We start from the raw sequence: 19,146 nt of genomic DNA, 5'->3' as shown, positions 1-19,146 counted from the left end.
ATGTTAGCAGTAGGTCGCATTCATAAAAAAAAAAAAAAAAAATCTGGTCCACAGAGAAATATCCTGTTATTACTAGACCATTGCACAAGTTCTCCAAATGTAAGTTTGCATCTGTTGGAGGGAATGAGGCAGGTTTTCCACTGACCTTGACCCTGTGGTCTTCAGTCAGCTATGCAGGATGCACAGCTGTAGGCTCATACTCCAAGTTTTTAATTTTCTGCTGATTTTTTTGCCAAAATAAGATGCAATCTTGATAATTTATCAGCCTGTAACAACAGCCAGAAAACACTATGACAATAAGAAAAAAAAATCTCACTTTTAACAAATTTCATCCACCCATTCAAAATAACTTGGATTTCTTGTGACCAGTGGCATAGCTATATTAGTTAAATTACAACCATGACTTATAATTTATCCTAGGCAAGAAAATACAAATGTGATTTCACCAAACTATAGTATTTTTAATTGGAAGACACAAAAGACATTCCACTCTACTTTAAAGAGTGTGGGCTTTGGAGACAGAAGACCTGCATTAGGGATTTGACTTGGTACTTTGCTAGCATTATGATCTTGGGCAAGAAGCTTGACCTTTCCAAGCTTTTTATGTCCTCATGGGCAAAACTGGGAAGATAGTAAACACATTTCAAGGCTTTATGACATTCACAAAAAAAGTCAAAGTACTTTGAAAAGAGTAAATGCTCCCATATGCAATCTAACCATTTAATTATTTACTACTATTAGGAATGTGGTAGGGAATGGTAAACTTAGAACTAATATATTGAGGAATAAAATGTATTCTTTTTTTAGACATTATGTAACTATGAATGTATTAGTAACACCTGATTAAAAGTGGACATTTTATTATATTTTAACAGAATTAAGAATAAATTTATATTTACTAAATATAAGCTTGTATCACTTTTAGGAGCAAATAAATATTTATTTCCAGAAACTGATAGAAACTTCTAAAAAATTATAATAACAGGGCTGTAGAGAGGAGTGGGTGCTGCCTGGGGACTTCCTGCAGGCGTCTGCATTAAACAATAAGCGGCCGTCACCTATTTCAGGAGCCTACGAAGTCCAGCATCAAGGTTCTGGCAGATTTGGTGTCTGATTCCACCTACACCTGCCTAAATAACCCAGAAAACCGCCAGAGGATTAGCAGAACGGAGTCGCCGGAGCCAAGCGCAGACGAGAGGCCCACGGAAGAGGGTAGGAAGGGCGGCGAGGCGGTGCGCGCTCCACGGACTGGCGGGAGGGAGCCGGGGCGGAGGGGCGGCTCGCCGGCCAAGCAGAGCCCCCGAGTCTAGCTTGCAAAAAGCGGAGGGGCCTGACGGACTGTGTTCCGACAGCAAGCGCGACTTAGCGTCTGGGAGGTCATAAGTTAACAGCTCTGCTCAGAAAGCGGGAAGGCTGGAGGACAAAGGGAAGGAGAGCTGCTGAGCCCCCGGAAGACAGAGCTCAGTTTGGTGGGGAACAAAGGCGCTCGCCAGCGCCATCTCCCCCGCCCATCCCCCAGCCAAAATCCCAAAGAGAACCAGTTCCTGCCAGGGAACTTGCTCGCTCCGCGCAAACACCCAACTCTGCGCTTCTGCGGAGCCAAACCCCCGGCAGCGGATCTGACTCACTCCTGCTGCCACAGGGCCCCTCCTGAAGTGGATCACCTAAGGAGAAGCAAGCTAAGCCTGCCCCTCCTGCCCCTGTGCACCTTGCCTACCCACCCCAGCTAAGACGACAGATCCCCAGCATCACAAGCCTGGCAGTGTGCAAGTAGCCCAGACAGGCCACCCCACCCCACAGTGAATCCCGCCCCTAGGAGAAGGGAAGAGAAGGCACACACCAGTCTGACTGTGGCCCCAGCGGTGGGCTGGGGGCAGACATCAGGTCTGACTGCGGCTCCGCCCACCAACTCCAGTTATACACCACAGCACAGGGGAAGTGCCCTGCAGGTCCTCACCACGCCAGGGACTATCCAAAATGACCAAGCGGAAGAATTCCCCTCAGAAGAATCTCCAGGAAATAACAACAGCTAATGAGCTGATCAAAAAGGATTTAAATAATATAACAGAAAGTGAATTTAGAATACTAGTCATAAAATTAATCGCTGGGCTTGAAAACAGTATAGCTGACAGCAGAGAATCTCTTGCTACAGAGATCAAGGGACTAAGGAACAGTCACGAGGAGCTGAAAAACGCTTTAAACGAAATGCATAACAAAATGGAAACCACCACGGCTCGGATTGAAGAGGCAGAGGAGAGAATAGGTGAACTAGAAGATAAAGTTATGGAAAAAGAGGAAGCTGAGAAAAAGACAGATAAAAAAATCCAGGAGTATGAGGGGAAAATTAGAGAACTAAGTGATACACTAAAAAGAAATAATCTACGCATAATTGGTATCCCAGAGGAGGAAGAGAGAGGGAAAGGTGCTGAAGGGGTACTTGAAGAAATAATAGCTGAGAACTTCCCTGAAGTGGGGAAGGAAAAAGGCATTGAAATCCAAGAGGCACAGAGAACTCCCTTCAGACGTAACTTGAATCGATCTTCTGCACGACATATCATAGTGAAACTGGCAAAATACAAGGATAAAGAGAAAATTCTGAAAGCAGCAAGGGGTAAACGTGCCCTCACATATAAAGGGAGACCTATAAGACTCCTGACTGATCTCTCTTTTGAAACTTGGCAGGCCAGAAAGAATTGGCACGAGATTTTCAGTGTGCTAGACAGAAAAAATATGCAGCCGAGAATCCTTTATCCAGCAAGTCTGTCATTTAGAATAGAAGGAGAGATAAAGGTCTTCCCAAACAAACAAAAACTGAAGGAATTTGTCACCACTAAACCAGCCCTACAAGAGATCCTAAGGGGGACCCTGTGAGACAAAGTACCAGAGACATCACTACAAGCATAAAATATACAGACATCACAATGACTCTAAACCCATATCTTTCTATAATAACACTGAATGTAAATGGACTAAATGCGCCAACCAAAAGACATAGGGTATCAGAATGGATAAAAAAAACAAGACCCATCTATTTGCTGTCTACAAGAGACTCATTTTAGACCTGAGGACACCTTTAGATTGAGAGTGAGGGGATGGAGAACTATTTATCATGCTACTGGAAGCCAAAAGAAAGCTGGAGTAGCCATCCTTATATCAGACAAACTAGACTTTCAATTAAAGGCTGTAACAAGAGATGAAGAAGGACATTATATAATAGTGACAGGGTCTATCCATCAGGAAGAGCTAACAATTATAAATGTCTATGCGCCGAATACCAGAGCGCCCAAATATATAAAACAATTACTCATAAACATAAGCAACCTTATTGAGAAGAATGTGGTAATTGCAGGGGACTTTAACACCCCACTTACAGAAATGGATAGATCATCTAGACACACGGTCAATAAAGAAACAAGGGCCCTGAATGAGACATTGGATCAGATGGACTTGACAGATATATTTAGAACTCTGCATCCCAAAGCAACAGAATATACTTTCTTCTCGAGTGCACATGGAACATTCTCCAAGATAGATCATATACTGGGTCACAAAACAGCCCTTCATAAGTTTACAAGAATTGAAATCATACCATGCATACTTTTAGACCACAATGCTATGAAGCTGGAAATCAACCCCAGAAAAAAGTCTGGAAAACCTCCAAAAGCATGGAGGTTAAAGAACACCCTACTAACGAATGAGTGGGTCAACCAGGCAATTAGAGAAGAAATTAAAAAATATATGGAAACAAACGAAAATGAAAATACAACATTCCAAACGCTTTGGGACGCAGCGAAGGCAGTCCTGAGAGGAAAATACATTGCAATCCAGGCCTATCTCAAGAAACAAGAAAAATCCCAAATACAAAATCTAACAGCACACCTAAAGGAACTGGAAGCAGAACAGCAAAGGCAGCCTAAGCCCAGCAGAAGAAGAGAAATAATAAAGATCAGAGCAGAAATAAACAATATAGAATCTAAAAAAACTGTAGAGCAGATCAACGAAACCAAGAGTTGGTTTTTTGAAAAAATAAACGAAATTGACAAACCTCTAGCCAGGCTTCTCAAAAAGAAAAGGGAGATGACCCAAATAGATAAAATCATGAATGAAAATGGAATTATTACAACCAATCCCTCAGAGATACAAACAATTATCAGGGAATACTATGAAAAATTATATGCCAACAAATTGGACAACCTGGAAGAAATGGACAAATTCCTGAACGCCCACACTCTTCCAAAACTCAATCAGGAGGAAATAGAAAGCTTGAACAGACCCATCACCAGCGAAGAAATTGAATCGGTTATCAAAAATCTCCCAACAAATAAGAGTCCAGGACCAGATGGCTTCCCAGGGGAGTTCTACCAGACGTTTAAAGCAGAGATAATACCTATCCTTCTCAAGCTATTCCAAGAAATAGAAAGGGAAGGAAAACTTCCAGACTCATTCTATGAAGCCAGTATTACTTTGATTCCTAAACCAGACAGAGACCCAGTAAAAAAAGAGAACTACAGGCCAATATCCCTGATGAATATGGATGCAAAAATTCTCAATAAGATACTAGCAAATCGAATTCAACGGCATATAAAAGGAATTATTCACCATGATCAAGTGGGATTCATTCCTGGGATGCAGGGCTGGTTCAACATTCGCAAATCAATCAACGTGATACATCACATTAACAAAAAAAAAGAGAAGAACCATATGATCCTGTCAATCGATGCAGAAAAGGCCTTTGACAAAATCCAGCACCCTTTCTTAATAAAAACCCTTAAGAAAGTCGGGATAGAAGGAACATACTTAAAGATCATAAAAGCCATTTATGAAAAGCCCACAGCTAACATCATCCTCAACGGGGAAAAACTGAGAGCTTTTTCCCTGAGATCAGGAACACGACAGGGATGCCCACTCTCACCGCTGTTGTTTAACATAGTGCTGGAAGTTCTAGCATCAGCAATCAGACAACAAAAGGAAATCAAAGGCATCAAAATTGGCAAAGATGAAGTCAAGCTTTCGCTTTTTGCAGATGACATGATATTATACATGGAAAATCCGATAGACTCCACCAAAAGTCTACTAGAACTGATACATGAATTCAGCAAAGTTGCAGGATACAAAATCAATGTACAGAAATCAGTTGCATTCTTATACACTAACAATGAAGCAACAGAAAGACAAGTAAAGAAACTGATCCCATTCACAATTGCACCAAGAAGCATAAAATACCTAGGAATAAATCTAACCAAAGATGTAAAGGATCTGTATGCTGAAAACTATAGAAAGCTTATGAAGGTAATTGAAGAAGATTTAAAGAAATGGAAAGACATTCCCTGCTCATGGATTGGAAGAATAAATATTGTCAAAATGTCAATACTACCCAAAGCTATCTACACATTCAATGCAATCCCAATCAAAATTGCACCAGCATTCTTCTCGAAACTAGAACAAGCAATCCTAAAATTCATATGGAACCACAAAAGGCCCCGAATAGCCAAAGTAATTTTGAAGAAGAAGACCAAAGCAGGAGGCATCACAATCCCAGACTTTAGCCTCTACTACAAAGCTGTCATCATCCAGACAGCATGGTATTGGCACAAAAACAGACACATAGACCAATGGAATAGAATAGAAACCCCAGAACTAGACCCACAAATGTATGGCCAACTCATCTTTGACAAAGCAGGAAAGAACATCCAATGGAAAAAAGACAGTCTCTTTAACAAATGGTGCTGGGAGAACTGGACAGCAACATGCAGAAGGTTGAAACTAGACCACTTTCTCACACCATTCACAAAAATAAACTCAAAATGGATAAAGGACCTGAATGTGAGACAGGAAACCCTCAAAACCTTAGAGGAGAAAGCAGGAAAAGACCTCTCTGACCTCAGCCGTAGCAATCTCTTACTCGACACATCCCCAAAGGCAAGGGAATTAAAAGCAAAAGTGAATTACTGGGACCTTATGAAGATAAAAAGCTTCTGCACAGCAAAGGAAACAACCAACAAAACTAAAAGGCAACCAACGGAATGGGAAAAGATATTTGCAAATGACATATCGGACAAAGGGCTAGTATCCAAAATCTATAAAGAGCTCACCAAACTCCACACCCGAAAAGCAAATAACCCAGTGAAGAAATGGGCAGAAAACATGAATAGACACTTCTCTAAAGAAGACATCTGGATGGCCAACAGGCATATGAAAAGATGTTCAGCGTCGCTCCTTATCAGGGAAATACAAATCAAAACCACACTCAGGTATCACCTCATGCCAGTCAGAGTGGCCAAAATGAACAAATCAGGAGACTATAGATGCTGGAGAGGATGTGGAGAAACGGGAACCCTCTTGCACTGTTGGTGGGAATGCAAATTGGTGCAGCCGCTCTGGAAAGCAGTGTGGAGGTTCCTCAGAAAATTAAAAATAGACCTACCCTATGACCCAGCAATAGCACTGTTAGGAATTTATCCAAGGGACACAGGAGTACTGATGCATAGGGGCACTTGTACCCCAATGTTCATAGCAGCACTCTCAACAATAGCCAAATTATGGAAAGAGCCTAAATGTCCATCAACTGATGAATGGATAAAGAAATTGTGGTTTATATACACTATGGAATACTACGTGGCAATGGGAAAAAGTGAAATATGGCCTTTTGTAGCAACGTGGATGGAACTGGAGAGTGTGATGCTAAGTGAAATAAGCCATACAGAGAAAGACAGATACCATATGGTATCACTCTTATGTGGATCCTGAGAAACTTGACAGGAACCCATGGGGGAGGGGAAGGAAAAAAAAAGAGGTTAGAGTGGGAGAGAGCCAAAGCATAAGAGACTGTTGAGAACTGAGAGCAAACTGAGGGTTGATGGGGGGTGGGAGGGAGGAGAGGGTGGGTGATGGGTATTGAGGAGGGCACCTTTTGGGATGAGCACTGGGTGTTGTATGGAAACCAATTTGACAATAAATTTCATATATAAATAAAAAAAAATAAAGATCTGGAGATCGTAAAAAAAAAAAAATTATAATAACAATAAACGGGAACTTTTATTGGCACTTTTTAATAGGCACTTTCAGTGCCCCCCAAATCACAAAAAATTAAATGTGGAAAAGTATTTTGTTTTATCATTTAAAAATGTGTCATGGGGCTACATCAGTTAAGTGTCCGACTCAGGTCATGATCCTACGGTTGTGAGATCGAGCCCCCTTTTGAGCTCTGTGCTGGACGTGGAGCCTGCTTAGGATTCTCGCTCTCCCTCTCCCTCTGCCCCTCCCCTGCTCATGCTCTCTCTCTCTCTCAAAAAAAAAAAAAAAAAACAAAAAAAACAAAACAAAAAAAAAAAAAAACTGTGTCATGTAACATGATCCAGCAGATTGTGACATGATGAGGGAAATCTGCCCTACTGTATGCAACATACAGAAATGTCAGATAAAACATATCCAAATTTTAAGAAAATACCCACTTAAACTGGAAGTTAAGGACATAAAAGTCCTAGATTACAGACAGAAAAGGGAGAATAAAAACCAAACAATTAAAAATATTTAAAGATATTGAAATCAGGTATTCAAAGTTACAGTCTTGGCAGTGCCACAAATGTAAGTTCTGGCTCTTGAACTGTGGAAGGTAATAGTCTTGATTTGAGAGTTAATGTATATATTCAGCCTAGTGATAATGCTTTTACCCAGTGTCTAAACAGGAGCTAAATCTGAGTACCCTACATAAAGGTAGGAGCCTTTTTTCCATGAAACAGCAGTCAGAAAATCTTCACCCGGTAGTATAAAGATGCTGCAAGAAATAGGAAGGGAGTTAGTTTACTTTGTATTCAGGGCATAGCTGGAAAGAATCACTCCTCCAGAGAGAAATTGGACTCATAGCCCAGACTATTCATGTAATACAGTAATCTAAAATGAGTAATTAACATCAATAACCATTAAAATCCCACTTTTCCCAAAATAAAATATGTTCAGTCTTGAAAAGGGTGATTGTAAAACCACATCATAGGAGTTCCTTCCTGTTCTAGAGAACCTATAAATCCCACTGTAAACTCTCTGAAGATGAGCTCAGTAAAAATTTATGAATAGCCAAGATAATAAAAGTAGATACAAAAATGATAGGATTCATGCACTGAGAATACAGATAATAGAGACATTCTGAAAGAAATACTTAAAGTAAATATCTACAGATTTTTCATTAGGCAAAAGATGGACATTATGGAAAAAGAACAGGTGGGTCTGTACAAGGATAAAAATAAATGTACAATAATGTAAGATATGGTCATTAAAGCAAATTAGATATTAAAATAGAGCACAAGAGAGAATTGGAAAATAGATGTCTGAAGAGATGAATCCAACACATCATACAGAGATGGAAAATAAGAAAGACAAATTAAGATACACAGAGGATAAAAGTGGGTTGACCAATACATAGTTAATTGAAGTTCCAATGTAGACACAAGAGAAAAAGAAAAGGCAGTAGTTGAAAAAATAATGACCAGTAATACATATCTTTTTTCCTTTCTTTTCCCCCTACCCCCTTCCTTCCGCCCGCCCTCCCTCCTTTTCTTTCTCCCTTCCTTCCTAAAAATTTCTTTGACTTTCCTTGCCAATTTTTCTACTAAATCTTTTATTTCAGATATCATATTTTTAATTTTTACTATTTTTTGACTCTCTGAAAAGTATTTTATCAAAAGTCTGTCTCTCTTATGTATTCAGTATCATTCTGCATCTAAATAGAATTTTAAAATATTTTTGTGTTTTCTGAAATATCATTTTGCCTTGGGACCAGTTTTTTTTCCCAACCCTTATCCTTCTGTGTGTGTGTGTGTGTGTGTGTGTGTGTGTGTGTGTGTGTGTGTGTGGTGTTGGTTTCCTTAAATGTCTAGGATCCTCATGAGTAGGCTGATTAATTCATAGGTTTCTCACACCGAAATCCTTTCTCTGACTTGAGAGGTCTTACTGTATGATTTGGGTATATATGTACAGGATACTTATACTGATAGTCATCACTTGGGTGTGTTTTCACAGTATGCAGGCATCCTAGGTCACCCCATATCACAAATGCCAAAATAAATCTCTCCTTCATCTAGACAGGAATAATGCATAAAGTCACCCTGGCTTCTTTGAGACAGTTTTATTCCAATTCTCTAGAGAGTGATTCTCTAGTAGGATCCTAGGAACATAATTTTATGTGTTAACTTGGTGGTCTTGTAGTTCAATTCCCAGCCCCCAAAAATCCATTGAAAAGACAAAGACAAAGACAATATGAGAAATACACCTAGGGGCTTAAATTTGTGATTTGAAACCCATAGAAATTGTTTTTTGCATTTTTTTTTTGTCTGTAGAGTGAACATTTATCTTTCTGTTTTTTAACCTGAATTAAATTTGTACTGTATATTATGGTATCCTCCATTTGAAAAATAATGGGTATAGGTGGCATATAGTTAGAATCAAATATGTTACTCCTTCATTTGAGACAAATACACTTTATAATCTTACTTCAGATGATGAGCATTGATGATATATATGAACAGTAAACAACTATTTGTTAACAAATAGTTATGTTAACTATTTAACATATAGTGATCAGTAAACAACTATTTGTTAACATTATGGTTAAAAATGGCCTTGAAGTGTGTATAAATTGTGTAACATTTTGGCATCTCTGACTCTATTAGTAATATGATTTATCACCTCAGCCAAGTATCCTCATGTTCAATAGATATTTACTAGAGATCTACAAGTTGTAGGATCCTTTTTCTAAGTCCTAAGTATGCATTAAACAAGATAATCTCTTTACCTATGGGTCTTTTATGGCTTAGTATTGATAGGACATGATTACATGTCCTATACACTTATCAGAAAAAGAGAAGTGAGCTAAAATTTATTTTCAGAGGCTTTTTTTTTCGTGGGGAAGAGATAAAGTGTTTTTTCCAGACACCGTATGTTCTGATACTAAGGATTTTTTTATACTCAGCTTTTTTTTTATTAAGCCATCTCGATTTAAAATGTGAAATTCTTAAATTTTTAAACAGTTGTGAAATTATAATTCTGGGAATATATAGCGCTGCTTAACAGATCCCCTCTGAGAATACAAAACATATTATTATCAACTTTTCTTAAAAAATGTTAATAATGTCCACATGGTACTGATATGATGGCTTTCATTGCTACAAACCTTATATTATTACTACTTATTCTACAAGTTGAACCTGTTTGGAAAACAATATGAAATCAATTCTAACTATAAATATATATTTTAAAAAATTCTTCAGTTCTTTGGATTCATCATAATACGCTGCTGGTTTATATTAATAAATGAAAGATTGCATTCTTTAAATGTCTGTCACAGATAGTGTTGAATTAAGAGGATGATTTGCCTGCAATGTGTTTGTGTGTTTATGTATATGGTAGAAGGACTTGCCCTTTACCAAAATGTCCTCATCCTCTTATACTTTCTACTTCAAAAAAAAAAAAAAAAAAAAAAGGAAAAAGAAAAAAGATTTCTTGAACATTGTCGCATTTTGAAAACTTTGATTTCTGTTGTTTACTAACAGGGATTATCTATTATATAAACTCAGTCAGTTGTTTGTGGCTGCCTTATAAAGACAACGGATGCAGTGTCAAAGTTTATTGGAAAAACAAAATGTCCCTAGATACATTGGGATGTTTCTTCATGCCCATAAGGAGGGAATTGTCTTTGTTATAATTGATTGACCATGTTTAATATTCTCAGGTACTGGCACCAAAATTATCATGCTTAAAGGCAAAGGGAATAATTAGAGAAAAGGGAAGTAGAAACATTACTTTTCCATCAAGGGTTATCATTCTGGAATCTGCTTAGCCCTTTCGCTCGTTGAATATGGTGAACAATGACTGGACACTGCATGAAAGAGAGAAGATCATTAGCTTTCTTCCACAGAACTAGAAGAAAAATGATGCCACATGGACAGTATGAATCATAACCCTTCCCTCTTTAAAAAAGAAAAAACAACTAATAATCACAAAATGAAGATCTCTTTTGATTTATAACTTTTAGTATGCCATTATTACTACATGACATTTGTTTATTGGGAAAAAAAGTAGAACTAAACAGTCATGGCTAGTTCTCAGTCCCCTCTTAATCATGTTATTAACGTTTGATTTCAGTGTTAATATTTGTTGAATACTTGCTGTGTGTCAAGCAGCATGCTAGATGCTTTGCTTGTGTTATTTAGTTGTCACGGTAAGTGTAGATGACAGATACTACTGTCTGTCAGTTTTATAGATCAAGAATCCAAAGGCTAGACAATTTAAGTAAATTACCCAAGGCCACATAGCTAGTAAAATAACGAAATGCAACTTTACCTCATACTATTAATCATTGTTTATAGTGATTTTCATCATATTTTTAAAGTATGAGGTTAAATGTATTGATTTAGAAATGAAAAATTTATCAATCTAGAAATATTATATGCAGGAATTTTATTTTTTATTTTTTTATTTTTTTAATGTTTGTTTATTTTTGAGAGAGTGAGAGACAGAGCACACGCGGGGGAGGAGCAAAGAGAGAGGGAGACACAGAATGTGAAACAGGCTCCAGGCTCTGAGCTTAACTGACCCAGAGGCCCCATATGCAGGAGTTTAGATTGTTAGATTACATTGTATCCATTAAACAAATGTTTGTATCACAAGATTCTCCTATTAATATGTACCATGGGAAAGAGGGTTACACAACTGACTTAACCTGAATGAGAGTTATACCTCAAATTGGGACAAGATGAGAAAGTGGTCCAAGGGATCAAAAGTGACTCTGGAGAGCCAAGGAAATGAGGAAGAAAAATGCATATGCCAATTAGTGAAGGGAAGTAGAATCCCTTTCTTTCATTCTAAACTCACCAGGCGTTTTATAAATACTATTTCCAAACTTTACAGTTGATTACATTTTATATTTTACGATAAAAATGTCTGTAGCATTTAAGTAATTTGTGCAAGTTTGCAAAGCAAATAAGTAGCAAAACAGAGATTTAAATCTAGCTGATGAGCCCAAGGCTTGTGCTCCTCAGCTGTGCCACGTTGCCATATTGGGACTACCAGTCCTCTCTGTCCATCTAGAGGAAAGAACTAAGGGGTGGCCTTTATGTGAACCTTAGGTCTCTGGCAACCTCAGAAATCTAGGTGCTGCACGGAGATAAGTATAGAATATCAGAGTGTAAGAACTCAAACAGAATCAGTGAAGGCAGGCAGCTGGGGCTCATCTGGAGTTTCCTGACCAGCATCAGATCTTAGATCCTGAGAAGACAAATTTAACATTGAGGCAATCCCCATTTTTCATTCCAAGTAGAAGCTCCCTCAGTCCCCTTAATTTCCCTCTCACCCCTATAACGCAGTTTTCATTTCCACTTTGCTTTTTAAAGCTATTTGTGGTTTATTGCTGAGTAATCTTCACAGTCTATAAAAAGTCATCTCTCAGTGGTATTTGATATTAACCACTCATTGCTTCTTATGACATCTTCTGGGTTTCGACAAATCACATTTTACTGCTCTCTTCTAGGGGACTGTTCTTTAATCACCTCCTTTACTGTTATATTTTTCTCCATTTAGTCATCAAAATAGGGCATCCTGTAAAATTTGGCTCTATCACCTCAAATCTGATATTTCCCACCTCATACCCCATGTTCCTTCTTATTTGCCACTATCTAGAGGAAAACCATAGGTTTGAGAGGGGATTGTGGATTTCCTCCATAGAAATTTACATACTTAAGTCTCCAATATATTCCTTTCCCTCTTGTCTTGAGATCCTGAGAATACAAAGAGTCCAAAGGTTCAGAGTCTTGATTTTTTATTTTCTACAGCATTTATTATATTACTAAATTATATTAGGCTGCTCAGCTGATATAAAAAAATATCACAGACTGGGTGGCTTAAACAACAAAACTCTTTTCTTCCAGTTCTGGAGGTTAGAAGTCCATGATCAAGGTGCTGGCAAATTCGATTGTTAGTGAGAGCTCTCTTCCTGACTTGGAAACTGTCACCTTCTCACTGTGCCCTCACAAAATCTTTCCTTGGTACATGAGTGCAGAGAAAGACAGAGTGATCTCTCTAGTGTCTTCTTAAAATGACACTAATGCTATTTGATCAAGGCCCACCCTCATTGCCTTATTTGACCTTAATTGTCTCCTCAAAGGCTTTCTCTCCAAATAGAGGTACACTGGGGGTTGAGGCTTCATTCAAATTGGGAGGAGGGTGGACACATACATTTGGTCTATAACACTAATTTATCACATTGCTCATACTAATTAGAATTTTTTTTTTTTTTATATGCTCTTGTCCTATCTTCTCAACTAGACTAGGAGGTCCTCATGGCCTAAAATAGTATCTTTTCCTTATAAATAGGAACATATTTCAGATGAAAGAAAACATTTTCATGAAAACAAAAGTAAAATTCTCAATTCTTTTTCAATTTTATTTCCTTCTTACTCTTATGTGGCACATACACACTGAGGAGGAGAGAATTACAAAATAAATTCAGAGAATGAGAAGAAGCATGATTATGCTCAGGAATAAAGTAAATATAAAGGTTTATAAAGAGGTAGAATTTGGAGAAAGATGAGAACTGGGCATGGCAAAGGGGAAAAAAAAGGCTAGATGGGAATCTGGATTTATATATGTTAATATATTAAAAACAAAGTCGTTGTTTTCTTTAGTAACATATTAAGTAAGCCCTGGAACATGACAATAGGGTATTTCTGTACTATGCATGTTTTCCATTTTCAGAAAAATGCAATTAAAGAATAGTACATTAAGTAATACAGTATTCTACCACATGTCTGAGTTTAATATAAGAAAAAAAAGAATGATTTTTTTCTACCTACCCAAATATGGCAGACTTGGGCAAGTCTGTCATTTGAATGGGCATTGGAGGGTAGCACAGAGCAACCAGATGTCAGACTGAGTCTTGGATATGAAGAAGTAATAATGTGATGACTCAAAAAAAAAAAAAATTAACAATTTTACCTAGAGCAGAAATTCAGTAATCATATAATTATTGGAATTTTCAGTATAATTTCTAGATATATATTATCTTCAATATACTTTTGAAGCAAAAAGAAGATATAATGCAAAACCAAAAAATAAGTAAGTAAATAAATGAAAAATAGGCTAAATGACAATAACCACCTACTTTGAAAACTAAGCAGAACTGAGTTTAGTGTGCCTAAAACTTGCAGAAATATTTCTTTTGGGAAATAAAAGTCCTTAGATAAATAATTCAGAAAGATGACAAACCTTAAAATAGTTCATGTTTAGAGTATTAGACAACCAATAAATATAATGTAAATAGAAGGTAAATTTGCAAAAATGAACTATTGGGACCTTATGAAGATAAAAGCTTCTGCACTGCAAAGGAAACATTCAACAAAACTAAAAGGCAACCAACGGAATGGGAAAAGATATTTGCAAATGACATATCGGACAAAGGGCTAGTATCCAAAGTCTATAAAGAACTCACCAAACTCCACACCCGAAAAAGCAAATAATCCAGTGAAGAAATGGGCAGAATACATGAATAGACACTTCTGTAAAGAAGACATCCAGATGGCCAACAGGCACATGAAAAGATGCTCAACGTCGCTCCTCATCAGGGAAATACAAATCAAAACCACACTCAGATATCACCTCACGCCAGTCAGAGTGGCTAAAATGAAGAAATCAGGAGACTATAGATGCTGGAGAGGATGTGGAAAAACAGGAACCCTCTTCCACTGTTGGTGGGACTGCAAACTGGTGCAGCCACTCTGGAAAACAGTGTGGAGGTTCCTCAAAAAATTAAAAATAGATGTATCCTATGACCCAGCAATAGCACTGCGAAGAATTTACCCAAGGGATACTGGAGTGCTGATGCATGGGGGCACTTGTACCCCAATGTTTACAGCAGCACTCTCAACAATAGCCAAATTATGGAAAGAGCCTAAATGTCCATCAACTGATGAATGGATAAAGAAATTGTGGTTTATGTACACAATGGAATACTATGTGGCAATGAGAAAGAATTAAATATGGCTCTTTGTAGCAACGTGGATGGAACTGGAGAGTGTTATGCTAAGTGAAATAAGCCATACAGAGAAAGATAGATACCATATGGTTTCACTCTTATGTGGATCCTGAGAAACTTAACAGAAACCCATGGGGGAGGGGAAGGAAAAAAAAAAAAAAAAGAGGTTAGAGTGGAAGAGAGCCAAAGCATAAGAGACTCTTAAAAACTGAGAACAAACTGAGGGTTGTTGGGGGGGGGGGGGAGGGGAGAGTAGGTGATGGGCATTGAAGAGGGCATCTTTTGGAATGAGCACTGGGTGTTGTATGGAAAGCAATTTGACAATAAATTTCATATTAAAAAAAGAATTTCAATAAGTAAATAAATAAATAAATAAATAAATAAATAAATAAATAAAAGGTAAATTTTAAAGATTGTTGTTGGAATACAGAGAGTGCTGGTTACAAAGATCATCAACATAAGCGTTAGGAAGTAGAATACCAGAATGACAGAGGGAGGAACATGCCACATGTGCCCCAGAGAACAAGCAAACCTTAGTAAAAGATGCTCCCAAGAATGGAAGTAACAATAATTTTAGGGCACAGCTGGCGGGGATGAATGCAATGCTCATTTTCATAATTTCTTGAGTACTTACTTATTAATTGTCTTTGTGAGAGCACCTAGGAAAACCATTTAGCCAGTTTGAAGGATTATAGCTAAATTGGAATGAGTAAGATTTAAACAGGGCAGATAAAGTATGAAAAGCATTCCAGGTAAGGGCAGGTATTGTGTTTTGTGTTTTGTGTTGTGTGTTGTGTGTGTGTGTGTGTGTGCGTGCGTGTGTGTGTGTGTGTGTGCACGTGTGCTTGCATGGTTGACCTACATACAAATACCAATAAAATACTTTTCATTAATGCTACAGTTTATGATTCCTATGATATAATTAGAAATTCATTCTCTTCCTTAAATATTTCTGATTCTTAACAGGGGATAGCAACTCTAAAATATTTACTAATCAGTTCCTATTTGTCTAAAATTCAGAGGGGTAGAGCTTAAGACTTATCCTCTGAAACCAGCCTCACAGCCTTAGTACTGTTGGCGACCTTGCTTGCTTGTGTGCAGCTTTCCAAGTATAAGAACTCACTGATGGTGGTGGAGCCAGCAACGTTCTTTGGCTGCTAGGTAGTTCTTTGTTCTTTCTTCTGGTCCACTGCAGGCCACCTTGGTTTTCACAAGGTAAAAATGTTTCTGAAGTAGGGAGGGACAGAACAAGCTTCATTCTCAGTTCCTCTTACTCCCACAGTCTCAGGGTTTCAGCTTTACTGGCCTAATGCCCAGCATTTTCCCTAAGCTGCACTGATGTCACTTTGGTGGGGTGCTATGTTTGGATGGGGTTCTACCCTCAGACCCACCTCTGGATGAGAGTTGGCATTGCCCACAGAACTGTGGTGAAGAAAGAGGCTCTCTGATGTAGTCTATTTTGCTTGTGAAGAGTTTCTTTTCAGAGCTTTTCAAGCCTGTGCAAATGAACAGAAGTCAGTCTGTGGAAGGAGATGCACTACTCAGCTAAACTTTGCAATAGTAAGTTTCAAAATCCAATGTACATAAGATTTTGAATCCAAGCCACATAGTCTATACTATTGCAAATGAAAATGGACACGCTCGGGAAGGCAGAGAATGCTGAAATACAATGGTATATAAGCAAAACTAGAGGCAGTGTGGTTTTATTACATAGTGAAGTATAGGGCAGGGAATAGTAGAAGGTGAAACTGGAGAACTAGGTAGAGATCAGATGATAGAAGCCTTCATATGCTATGTAAAGCCACCTGAATTTTATGCTGTAAATAATGCAGAGTCATTAAAGCAGAATATACATAGATTAATATTTTAGCAGGTCTCTCCATTTATAATGTAGATTATGGATATAAGGAAGGGATTGATAGCACATTCTAGGCGGGAGATTCTTTATAGCACAAAGCCATATTCATGACTTGAATTAGTGCCATAAGAGTTGAGGTAATTTTTATGGAAATGAAATGACAGGACTGATAAATACTTAGTATGTAAAACTTTCAGGATTTAACAATTGATCGGATGTGGGGGGTGGTGAAAGAAAAGAAATTTTGAATGGCCCCCATGTTTCTGGCTTGAGTATCTGGTTGCCTGTGGATCATCTAAGAATAGCAGGATTTAAAAATGACAGTTTGAAGTCAAAGAAGAATAACTTCTTTGGATACATATTCAGTAATCATTATTTCAAGACTAGATAAGATCATCCAAGAACATGAAAAAAAACATGAAAAGTAGAGGAGCAAGGATAGAACTCTTATTCCCAAATCTGCTAACCCAATAGCAACTCAGCTGACCCCCGATGTTCCCTAATTATTTCTAGAATCCCCAATGAATGTTTCCCTGCTTCCACACATTATCTCAGTGTCCTGAGGCCATGGGTCATCTTTCAACAAGTTATCCATACTCTAGGCTTCAGGGTCACTTGAGCTGTTTTATTACTCAGCTGCCTCTGGAAGCTGTCTTTCTGGCCCAATTTGCTCCTGCTAACACTCAGCTCCAGGTTAGATGTCCCTGAGTGGTCTTCCACAATGGAAAGAAAGGGTTGGTCAACTTTCACAAATGAAAAAAGAAAAAATAAAACCCAGTTCTACCAACACATATCCCAACACACAATTATATCCTAAGACTACTTAATAGTATTTGGACTGAGTATTTGGTCTGTTTTTAAAGTCTGGTATCTCCCCAAGACAATGAGTACATATTTTTTACTGTGTTTTTCTGTAACTTCTATGTATCCAAAGAAGGCCTTTATGTCATATTTTTTGAAACAAAGAATTTTTCCACTGAGCTGACTTCCTGCCTTTCAAAGTTTTACTACATTTGAATGAAGATATATCTTAAAATATGAAACTAAGGAAAATAAAATTTTGGCACAGTTAGCACCTGATGAGAGAGCTACTAGGAACAACAACTTATAAGAGGCAGTTTGAGGGAAATCTCACTAGGAGGGAAAGAGAGAAAGAAACAGTAAGACACAGGGAAGAGAAAGAATGAGGAAAAAGCACTGTCAAGGAATTCTGTATAGAGGATGATTTTCAGAAAGTAAAGAGAAAATACTTTGTAGTATGTGTGTATATGTGTGTTGTAGATGGTGGGGGGAGGGCAGGAGTAACAAAAATGAAAGGGAATAATTAACTTAATTGTGGTGCAAGATGAGTATAAGAACAATAGATCCAAGACAATTCCATTTGTTATGAAGTATCTTCTGTCAGAAACCTTATTCTCATCCCAGTGGATAGTTTTCTCACATCTGAAGGCTTGAAAAAATTTCAGAGGAACATTAAAATAACTAAACACTAGTAATGAAATGGAACACTGGAAAGGAGAATATCTCTAGACTTTTATTACAAGTTAATTTAGATTTAGGGAAAAAATACTTAGAAATCATCTTTGATTTTAAAATATAAAGCACAATATTTAGTTCAGAACCCAAGATTTTTGAACCATAGCTTTGGTACCATTCGAATCTCTATAGTAAAAGTTGGAATACCCATAATAAAATATTATCATGTCAGTAATTTGTGAATCTAATCACAATTATTGCCCAATGCAATATATTTACATATTGAATAAAAGCAAGATATATTTACAAGCTAACTTTAGTGTCATATCAAATCTGGACTACTTTTTTTAAATTAAAAAACTTTACTTCTTAGAGAAGTTTTAGGTTCACAGCAAAAATGAGAGGAAAGTACATAAAATGTTCCTATACCTTCCCCCCCACCCCCCTCCAAACACACACATTATGACCTCTGGCACTGGAGTGGTACATTTGTTACAATCAGTGAACATACATTGACACATTATTATCACTCAAAGTCTATAGTCTACTTTAGGGTTTACTCTTGATGTTATAGATTCTATGGGTTTTGTCAAATGTATAATGACATGTATCCATCATGGTAGTATCATACAGAATAGTTTCATTGCCCTAAAAATCTTCTGCGCTCTGTACCCAGTATTCTTTTTACTAACTCCATTGTTTTGCCTTTTCCATAATGTCATATGGTCTGAATCATACAATATGTAGACTTTTTTAAGTTGGCTTCTTTCACTTAGTAATATACATTTAAGTTTTT

The 19,146-nt window shown here is 37.6% G+C and overlaps 1 long non-coding RNA gene across 1 annotated transcript in view; it reads right to left on the bottom strand.

Moving 5' to 3' along the window:
• Positions 1–244: 244 nt before the first annotated feature.
• The window catches only part of LOC147581775 (uncharacterized), a 150,668-nt gene continuing 131,766 nt past the window's right edge, over positions 245–19,146 (bottom strand). Inside the window, exon 3 of the long non-coding RNA XR_015250238.1 lies at positions 245–266. This is a non-coding gene — a long non-coding RNA (uncharacterized LOC147581775). The remainder of the gene's footprint in view (positions 267–19,146) is intronic.

Source organism: Puma concolor, chromosome B1 (genome assembly GCF_028749965.1).
Source record: "Puma concolor isolate L17-30 chromosome B1, mPumCon1.1.hap2, whole genome shotgun sequence".
NCBI lineage: Eukaryota > Metazoa > Chordata > Mammalia > Carnivora > Felidae > Puma > Puma concolor.
Note: the sequence above shows the minus strand (reverse complement) of the source record. Positions and strands in the feature narration are given on the sequence as shown.